Raw genomic sequence first — 7,513 nt, forward strand, 5'->3', positions numbered from 1 at the left:
CTAGTACAGTATGTTAATATTTTGTATATGATTAAGATTGCACTGAACAATTCTTAGCATAATAATTTGCACATCACGTTTGATGGTAACACTGATTTAATAATTGGGTAATTGAATAGTTTTTACATGATTTATTGTAGTGTGTTGTTTACATACAATTATTGTCTATTGCCTAATTTTTTTTTTTTACTTAATTATTTTTGCGTATGTATTATACTATAATAAGGTGTATATTGATAGTGAGATTTTGATATTGGTAGAGCAACACCGCTCCTATTTATTACCTAATATTTTGAAGTGGGAACACATTATTGTTGCCTGCAGCAGCTTTTGTTTACACTAAGTCAGTTGGGGTATAGGATAGTGGCATTGCATGAGTTCGTTTGTTTTATTCTCTGTGTTGTTATGATGTCCTATCTTATTAGTGTGATAGTAAGACTAGCAAGTCTTCTGGGCAAGCTTTGCGCAGTGGCAGTATCATAGCCAATGAGGTTCAACTGAGGCATGATTATTGCTAATTGCTTCTCGGCCTTTTGGCGAAGATCAAGTGTAGTATCTATTCTTATCAGTTTCCAGGAGGTGGCGCTTGCTTCCGTCCCTGATCTATGGCGAAATAGAGATGGGATTGCGGTTGCTATGCAAAACCTGCTGGAGTGAAGGTGACCTGGAGCGGTTTGTAGCCGAAAGGGAAGCCTTCTGATGGGGATGGAGAACCACGGGGTCTGAACCAGAGGGTCGGGACCCTGGCCTTCTGGCCTGGATTGGGGCGGATCTAGCTCCAGACAGTTATTTGGGAGAGAACGCTTACTCCTGCCTTGCAAGGGGGGGAGGGAGTGGCAAGTACTTCCCGAATGTAATTAGGAGGAGTGATGGGAGCGACGGCAGAGCCTGATGGTAAAGGGCTCTTTCCGGCTTCCTGATCTCCATACCCTTCCTGTCTGTGGTGGGGTCTGCTGTGGTCTGGGCTGGGTGGTCAGGGCTTTTTCGAAAAGCCAGTGGTGAATGTGCCCCTGAAGTGGCAGTTCAGGGGTGCCGTATAGTCACGGTGTGAAAGCACTTGATTTTATGGCACCATGGTCACTTCACCACAACACACGTTTTTCGCACCTGCCTCTTGGGCCGGGCCTTTTGGCCAGGACCAGGGGAAATTTTTATGCCTGGCCGGAGGGCCGGCCATTGTATAGCACAATGGCCACTTTCACTCTCCCTTCTCACTATCTTCCCCACTCTTTCTTTTACCCCTGTTTGTCACCTTTTTGTCTTTTTTTGATTGTCTTTGTATACACGTTTTGTCACTGTGTGGCGAGTAGGGTGTGGGTCCTCGGGCCTACTCTGAAAGTCTTGGGAGGGGGTGGACATAGGCCTTTTGGCTTGGTTCGCCCTCTCCTTTGAGGGGTCTCTCTTCGGGAGAGCCCCACTGTACTTGGGTTGGTCTGCTTCGGCAGTCCTTCCAGTTGTGGGGGTCCTTCTGGTTTCGGCCGGATGAACCCTTTGTCTGAGTACCTCAGTCCCTGTCTGGAGCCTAACGCCCCGGGGGATCAGGGTAAGGTCCTTCCCTAGTGGAGGACTCTGTACACCCGTTGCACGTTTTTTGTGTTTCACTCTCTATGTGTGGGCACTTTTTTTTGGCACCGGGTGGAAGTTTTTGAGGTGTGTTTTGCACGCCACTGGCTTTAATAAAAAATTAAAAGAAAGTAAGACTAGCAAGTCTACAGGGGTAGAAGGGAGGCAGCACAAGACAGTTGGCTTAGGGGGGTATAAGCCCTGGCTTCAAGTGGTAAATAAAATATATTTTCCCAATCAATGTCCTGAACATTAAAAAAATATATATATACAATAAGCCGTACGATCCATAGAGTTGGGCTTTATGGCAGAGTGGCCAGAAGGAAGCCATTACTTTCAGCAAAAAACAAAATGGCACGTTTTAAGTTTGCGAAAAGGCATGTGGGAGACTCCCAAAATGTATGGAGGAAGGTGCTCTGGTCTGATGAGACTAAAATTGAACTTTTTGGCCATCAAAGAAAACGCTATGTCTGGTGCAAACAAAACACATCACATCACCCAAAGAACACCATCCCCACAGTGAAACATGGTGGTGGCAGCATCATGCTGTGGGGATGATTTTCAGCAGTCGTGACTGGGAAACTGGTCAGAGTTGAGAGAAAGTTGGATGGTGCTAAATACAGAGATATTCTTGAGCAAAACCTGTACAACTCTGTGTGTGATTTGAGGCTAGGACTGAGGTTCATCTTCCAGCAGGACAATGACCCCAAACACACTGCTAAAGCAACACTTGAGTGGTTTAAGGGGAAACATGTAAATGTTTTGGAATGGCTTGTCAAAGCCCAGACCTCAATCCAATAGAAAATCTGTGGTCAGACTTCAAGATTGCTGTTTACAAGCGCAAACCATCCAACTTGAAGGAGCTGGAGCAGTTTTGCAAGGAGGAATGGGCAAAATCCCAGTGGTAAGATGTGGCAAGCTCATAGAGACTTATCCAAAGCGACTTGGAGCTGTGATAGCCACAAAAGGTGGCTCTACAAAGTATTGACTTTAGGGGGGTGAATAGTTATGCACATTGACTTTTTCTGTTATTTTGTCCTATTTGTTGTTTGCTTCACAATAGAACACGAAAAATGCCAAGGGGGGGGGTGAACACTTTTGCAAGGCACTGTATATATATATATATATATATATATATATATATATATATATATATATATATATATATCTATCTATCTATCTATCTATCTATCTAGATAGATATATAGATATATATATTTATTTATAACACTAAATGCTCCCTTTAAGAGAAGAAAAAGATAAGCATCTATTTAATTAAAACTAAACATAAATATACGAATTCACAGTTTACACAACATGTTAAAATATTCTAACTAGGCAAAACAGTGAATCTCAAGCAATTATCCCTATTTTAAACAGCAATGGAAAGGGCAATGATGATATGCAAATTGAGTAAATCCACAGACCCCAATCACATTTCACCTTTCATCACATTAAAACAGTAAAATATCTGTGGTTACAATGGGTTACAATACTTAACACATTGATGTCTGTAGCCAGGAGCTTGCTAATATTGCCTGCATATTCAGGAGACAGACTGCAATATTGCTACAATGCAGCTGTTTTCTCCTATTGCCCAGCCTGGACTCTATGTCATCCCATCCTGCAGTCAGGATGAATGAGAACTAAGAATGGAGCAACACATTTTGGGACATGTAGTCCAAAGATCCAAGTTCTATACTCAGTCGGACTGGTATGGACTACAAATCCCAGCCGGCTGGGGTTGAGGGGGTAGAACAGAATGCTGGGAGAGGCAATAAAAAGCCTGCTTGGGGACAGAATCGCCCTCTTGGGACCACAGCCTGGATCTGCAAGCAGTGACTCGGAGTCAGATGGTGCTGCGGCCTGAGCAACATGGAAAAGGAGCTATTTCTGATCGCTTAGCGGTGGCTTGGATGCCAGATCCAGCCGGGTTGTGGCGCGGTGCGACACGGGTCGAGCACAGTCCCTCAAGCCAGACTCTGCAGAGGCCTGATGCGGAACCCTCATGCCACTCATCAATATCGAAGGTCGCTAGGATTGGTGAGCAGGCACTTGCCCAACCTCCTATAACAAAGTACACTACCTGTAAGACTTTGTGCTACACTTACTCTTTTCTGAGCAGCGACAGGGTTCCTCCTGCTTGCCAGAACTCCACAAACATACTTTGCATCACCCAGCTTGCCAGGACACCTTAAACATACTTTGACCCAGTAGTCTATTTACTGAATAAGTGGGTTTAAAGGTTTACTGTAAAGGTTAAATTGTCAGAACTGAACTAAATACAGTGCTATTACAGTTCTTTGGGACTGTGGTGATGGGGGATAGAAGGGAGTGGTCTGACATGAATCTGGTCATTCCTCTGCTCTCCTCCTGTCGGAACCCATAGAGATCAAGCCACACTGAATTTGTTGGTTCAATACAGTATGTGCTTGTTTTACATTTCCTTCATGTGTTATTCTTTGACTGTTTCTGCTGTCAGGGTCATTTGTTGCAGTACATCCTCAGCAGGTGTCAGTTGTAAGTTACTGAGTCTACATTGCTAAAATATCTTGCAGTAAAAAAAGATTCATCTGCTGTACTTGCCTAGGTGTGTTTCTATAAAGTTTCTAAATGCATTTTTCTATAAAGATGTTGGAGTGTCAGAGGTGTCAGAGGACTTGCAAGGTCAGGGCAACATTGGGGTACAGATCTTTCAAGTGGCCCTCACGTGGGTAGCTCTACATGTATTTAGTTCACATATGTATTCTTGCAAAAATCAGAAGATAATCTTTAGTTCAGTTACCTGCAAAGAAGAGAGGAGAGAGTGGTTAGAAGGTATAAAAGCACAGTAGCTCAATGCAGCTCTTTATTGATTCAAACAACATTACCAGGTCTATTTAAAAAAATTGCTACTTCGAGTTCTGGTGCCGCATGGGGAAGACGACGTGAGTCACTTCGGCTCCCTCTGAGACATCTGCATTTAAAAGCCACATTTGTGCCTACTTTACTGGGGTGGTGTGCACATACAGCTAGGTGGCTGCCTCATGGATCACTTTGTAGATCAATCCCGCTCCCGCTCGCAATCCCTTCCTGGCACAGGCTCTGACATGCCTCCCAAAATGGAGGCCACAAAGAAAGCAGGAGCTGCACATCTGGTCGACACGCCTCATTCTCTAGTGACCCCGCTCATGATGGAAGATGAGTCTGCTCATGCCTGCATTGCCCAAGCCATGGTGCAGCTTCTCACTCTTAAGCTGACTGAGACCATATATCATGTTGTCCTGCAGGGCATGGAGCAACTCCAAAAAGAGCTGCTGGACCAGTCTCAAAGAATACAGGAGGCTGAACAATGCATCTTAGCAGTGGTTGATCAGGTGCATCAAGTCACTGCAGCTGTCATCTCACATACTGGACTACAACAGTCTTTCCTTGACAAAATGGAAGACCTAGAGAACCACTCCCACCACAAAATGCAAGGAATATCGACCTTCCTGAATCCTACTTGCCTGCTGTTCTATCTAACCTCTGTTCTACTTGCTTTCCAGAAACCCTGGGTTTACGTATAACCTGTGTGGTGGATAGAGCGCATCGGGTAGGCACCCCTCTCGGAGAATTGCACTCATCTTATCCTAGGCCTGTCATTGTGCACTATTTGAATTATGCTGGCAAACAGACCCTTCTTCAACACTATAGCAGGGCCTGTGGGCTTCATGTAGATGGCCATCCCCTACTGCTGTTCACTGACTACTCTGTTGAAATCTATGTCTGTCTGCTCTGATGTACACCACAACCTCGTGAAATTTACTCTTGCATACTCAGCGACTCTTCGTATTCTGCCACCTTCGGGTATCCAGGTGTCTTTTACCTCCCCTATGAAAGCTAAGCAATATGTCAACATCCTGCTGGCGGAGCTTGCCTCATCCGACACCACAACGGTGGAAGCAAAGGATCAAGCTCCAGCCTCCCAGGATTCTGTTTCCCCTGGTCAAACGCAGCCTGAGGAAACCACCTAACAAACGGTTGTGCTGCACTAACCAAAATGAACTTTCTGGTCTTTGCTGAGTATCCACTAGTAAGTGTGGTCTATGTTTACCTGTTTCTTTTTTTCAGGTGCTTTATAATTGTCCAGATTACACCTTAGTAGCTATGTTTTTTTTGTTTATGGCGGGCCTGATGGCTTGATATTTCATGTCACTTATGGTTACCGCCCTTATATGGGAACCAGCTTCTTATCCCCCTTCCTCTTTTTTCAGGGGTGTATACCGATGCATGGTGCATACCTGTTGTTTTTTTTTTCTGCCACAGCCCACCAGCAGGTGTGCTCTCAGTTCTTTCTTATTATTCTCCCTCGATGTGCAGGGATCAGAACCTGGTAGACATTGGTTTTCTTCTCTTTATCCACCTATGCGGAAAAAAGTCAAGTTCATAATGGTTTTCATGGGTTATTCTGATGATTTTCCACCTCATGTTAGGGGCTTTGTTGTGTTATTTTTTTTCTGTTCTCCTATTTGGCATTCAGGGGTTGATGTTGCTTTTTCTTGATTTGCTGTGTTCTGGATCCAAGGGCTATCCTTGCAAGTCTGGGCTCCTCCTCATGGAGGTGCACACTGCTTCTTTCAAGTAACTTTTAGGGATATCATGGTATGAGAATAATAATTTAATGGAATGTTAAGGGGCTGAGATCTCCTGCTGAACGGATGAAGGTTCTCTTTCAGGAGATGCATCACTCTGGGGACAACCTTAAATGCCTTTGTAAACTCTGGGTAGGTGAAGTTCTGGGGTCCCCGGCCGTAGGTTGCAAAGCTGGGGTGGCGGTAATTTTTCATAAATCATTTCCATATATGCCATTTGCTCAGTCGACACTGATCAAAGGGGGTGAAAATGTACAATTCACCTGGCTGTGGCCTCTCTGAAGCTGGCTATAAGAAATTTGATGGGCAAATGTCTAAAATATTTGCCCAGCTGTCATGTATATTCCTTTATTTTGCCCATTACCTTTATTTCCTAACAATGTCAGTCTAGTGGCCATAATGCATTATTTTCCTGATTGAGGTATTTCAGGAAAATACTGCATTATGGCAACTAGATAGAGCTAACAATCAAAGGAAATACACACATATTAGGCAAACGATAGGATTATTTGCGAAAGCTGAGCGAATGCATGAAACATTCTCACGGAGATTGTTTTTATACATATAAAGATACCCATAAACGTATATGGTTATTAAATAGAGCGATGCAACCAGGTTTTGGTATCAATTTCTATACAGCACAGACGGAGAAGGACTATGACCCAATCAGGTGAGCTGCATGCAAATGTGTTGAAAGGAACATGCTGAGCAGAGGGATGACCTCATCTGCCTACTGCTGCTCTTTCACTACTCAGCAGGATGTGGGCAGAGAGAAAACACCACTGTGTTCCTTAACTGTAAGTGGTGTCATCCACCTAGTTGTGCTGTGTGAGGGGGTTGCGTAAATCTCACATACAAATCTTTTGGCAGATAAGACAGTTCCCTTATACATATTTCAACTGTGTATATGACTGTTTGCCTGTAATGCAGCTTAAAGCAGGCAAAACTGTTTTTGTATATGTGATTCCAACACTAAATTATATAAAGGTCTATTCATTTTTTTCATATTATCTAGCGCATTGTCCTATCCGACTATGATAAAATATGTTAGTTGTAATCATTTATTAATATTCCAGAAACATAAATTGTGTCTCTTTGTAAGTTCTTGAAATAATATCTAGGCAGCATTCCCTGGGACTAGGTGCCATCATTCCTCATAAATTAAACGGCCAAATGAAAACCTGGCAGAGGAGTCAGAAATAAACAGCAATTAATGTCCAATTTTCATTGTACCTGGCAGCAATTTTCATAGCAGAGGAGAATATAATAGGTCTAATTATTGTTGGGAGCAGAACTAAAAAACCTGTTCACTAATATGGAACATCATTTCTCATAGG

The 7,513-nt window shown here is 43.4% G+C and overlaps 1 pseudogene; it reads left to right on the forward strand.

Annotated features, from left to right (window-relative positions):
* The first annotated feature begins 457 nt into the window (after positions 1–457).
* On the forward strand, positions 458–522 carry LOC141101897 (U4 spliceosomal RNA; annotated as a pseudogene).
* Positions 523–7,513: the final 6,991 nt, after the last annotated feature.

Source organism: Aquarana catesbeiana, linkage group LG06, assembly GCF_042186555.1.
Source record: "Aquarana catesbeiana isolate 2022-GZ linkage group LG06, ASM4218655v1, whole genome shotgun sequence".
In the NCBI taxonomy this organism is placed as follows: domain Eukaryota; kingdom Metazoa; phylum Chordata; class Amphibia; order Anura; family Ranidae; genus Aquarana; species Aquarana catesbeiana.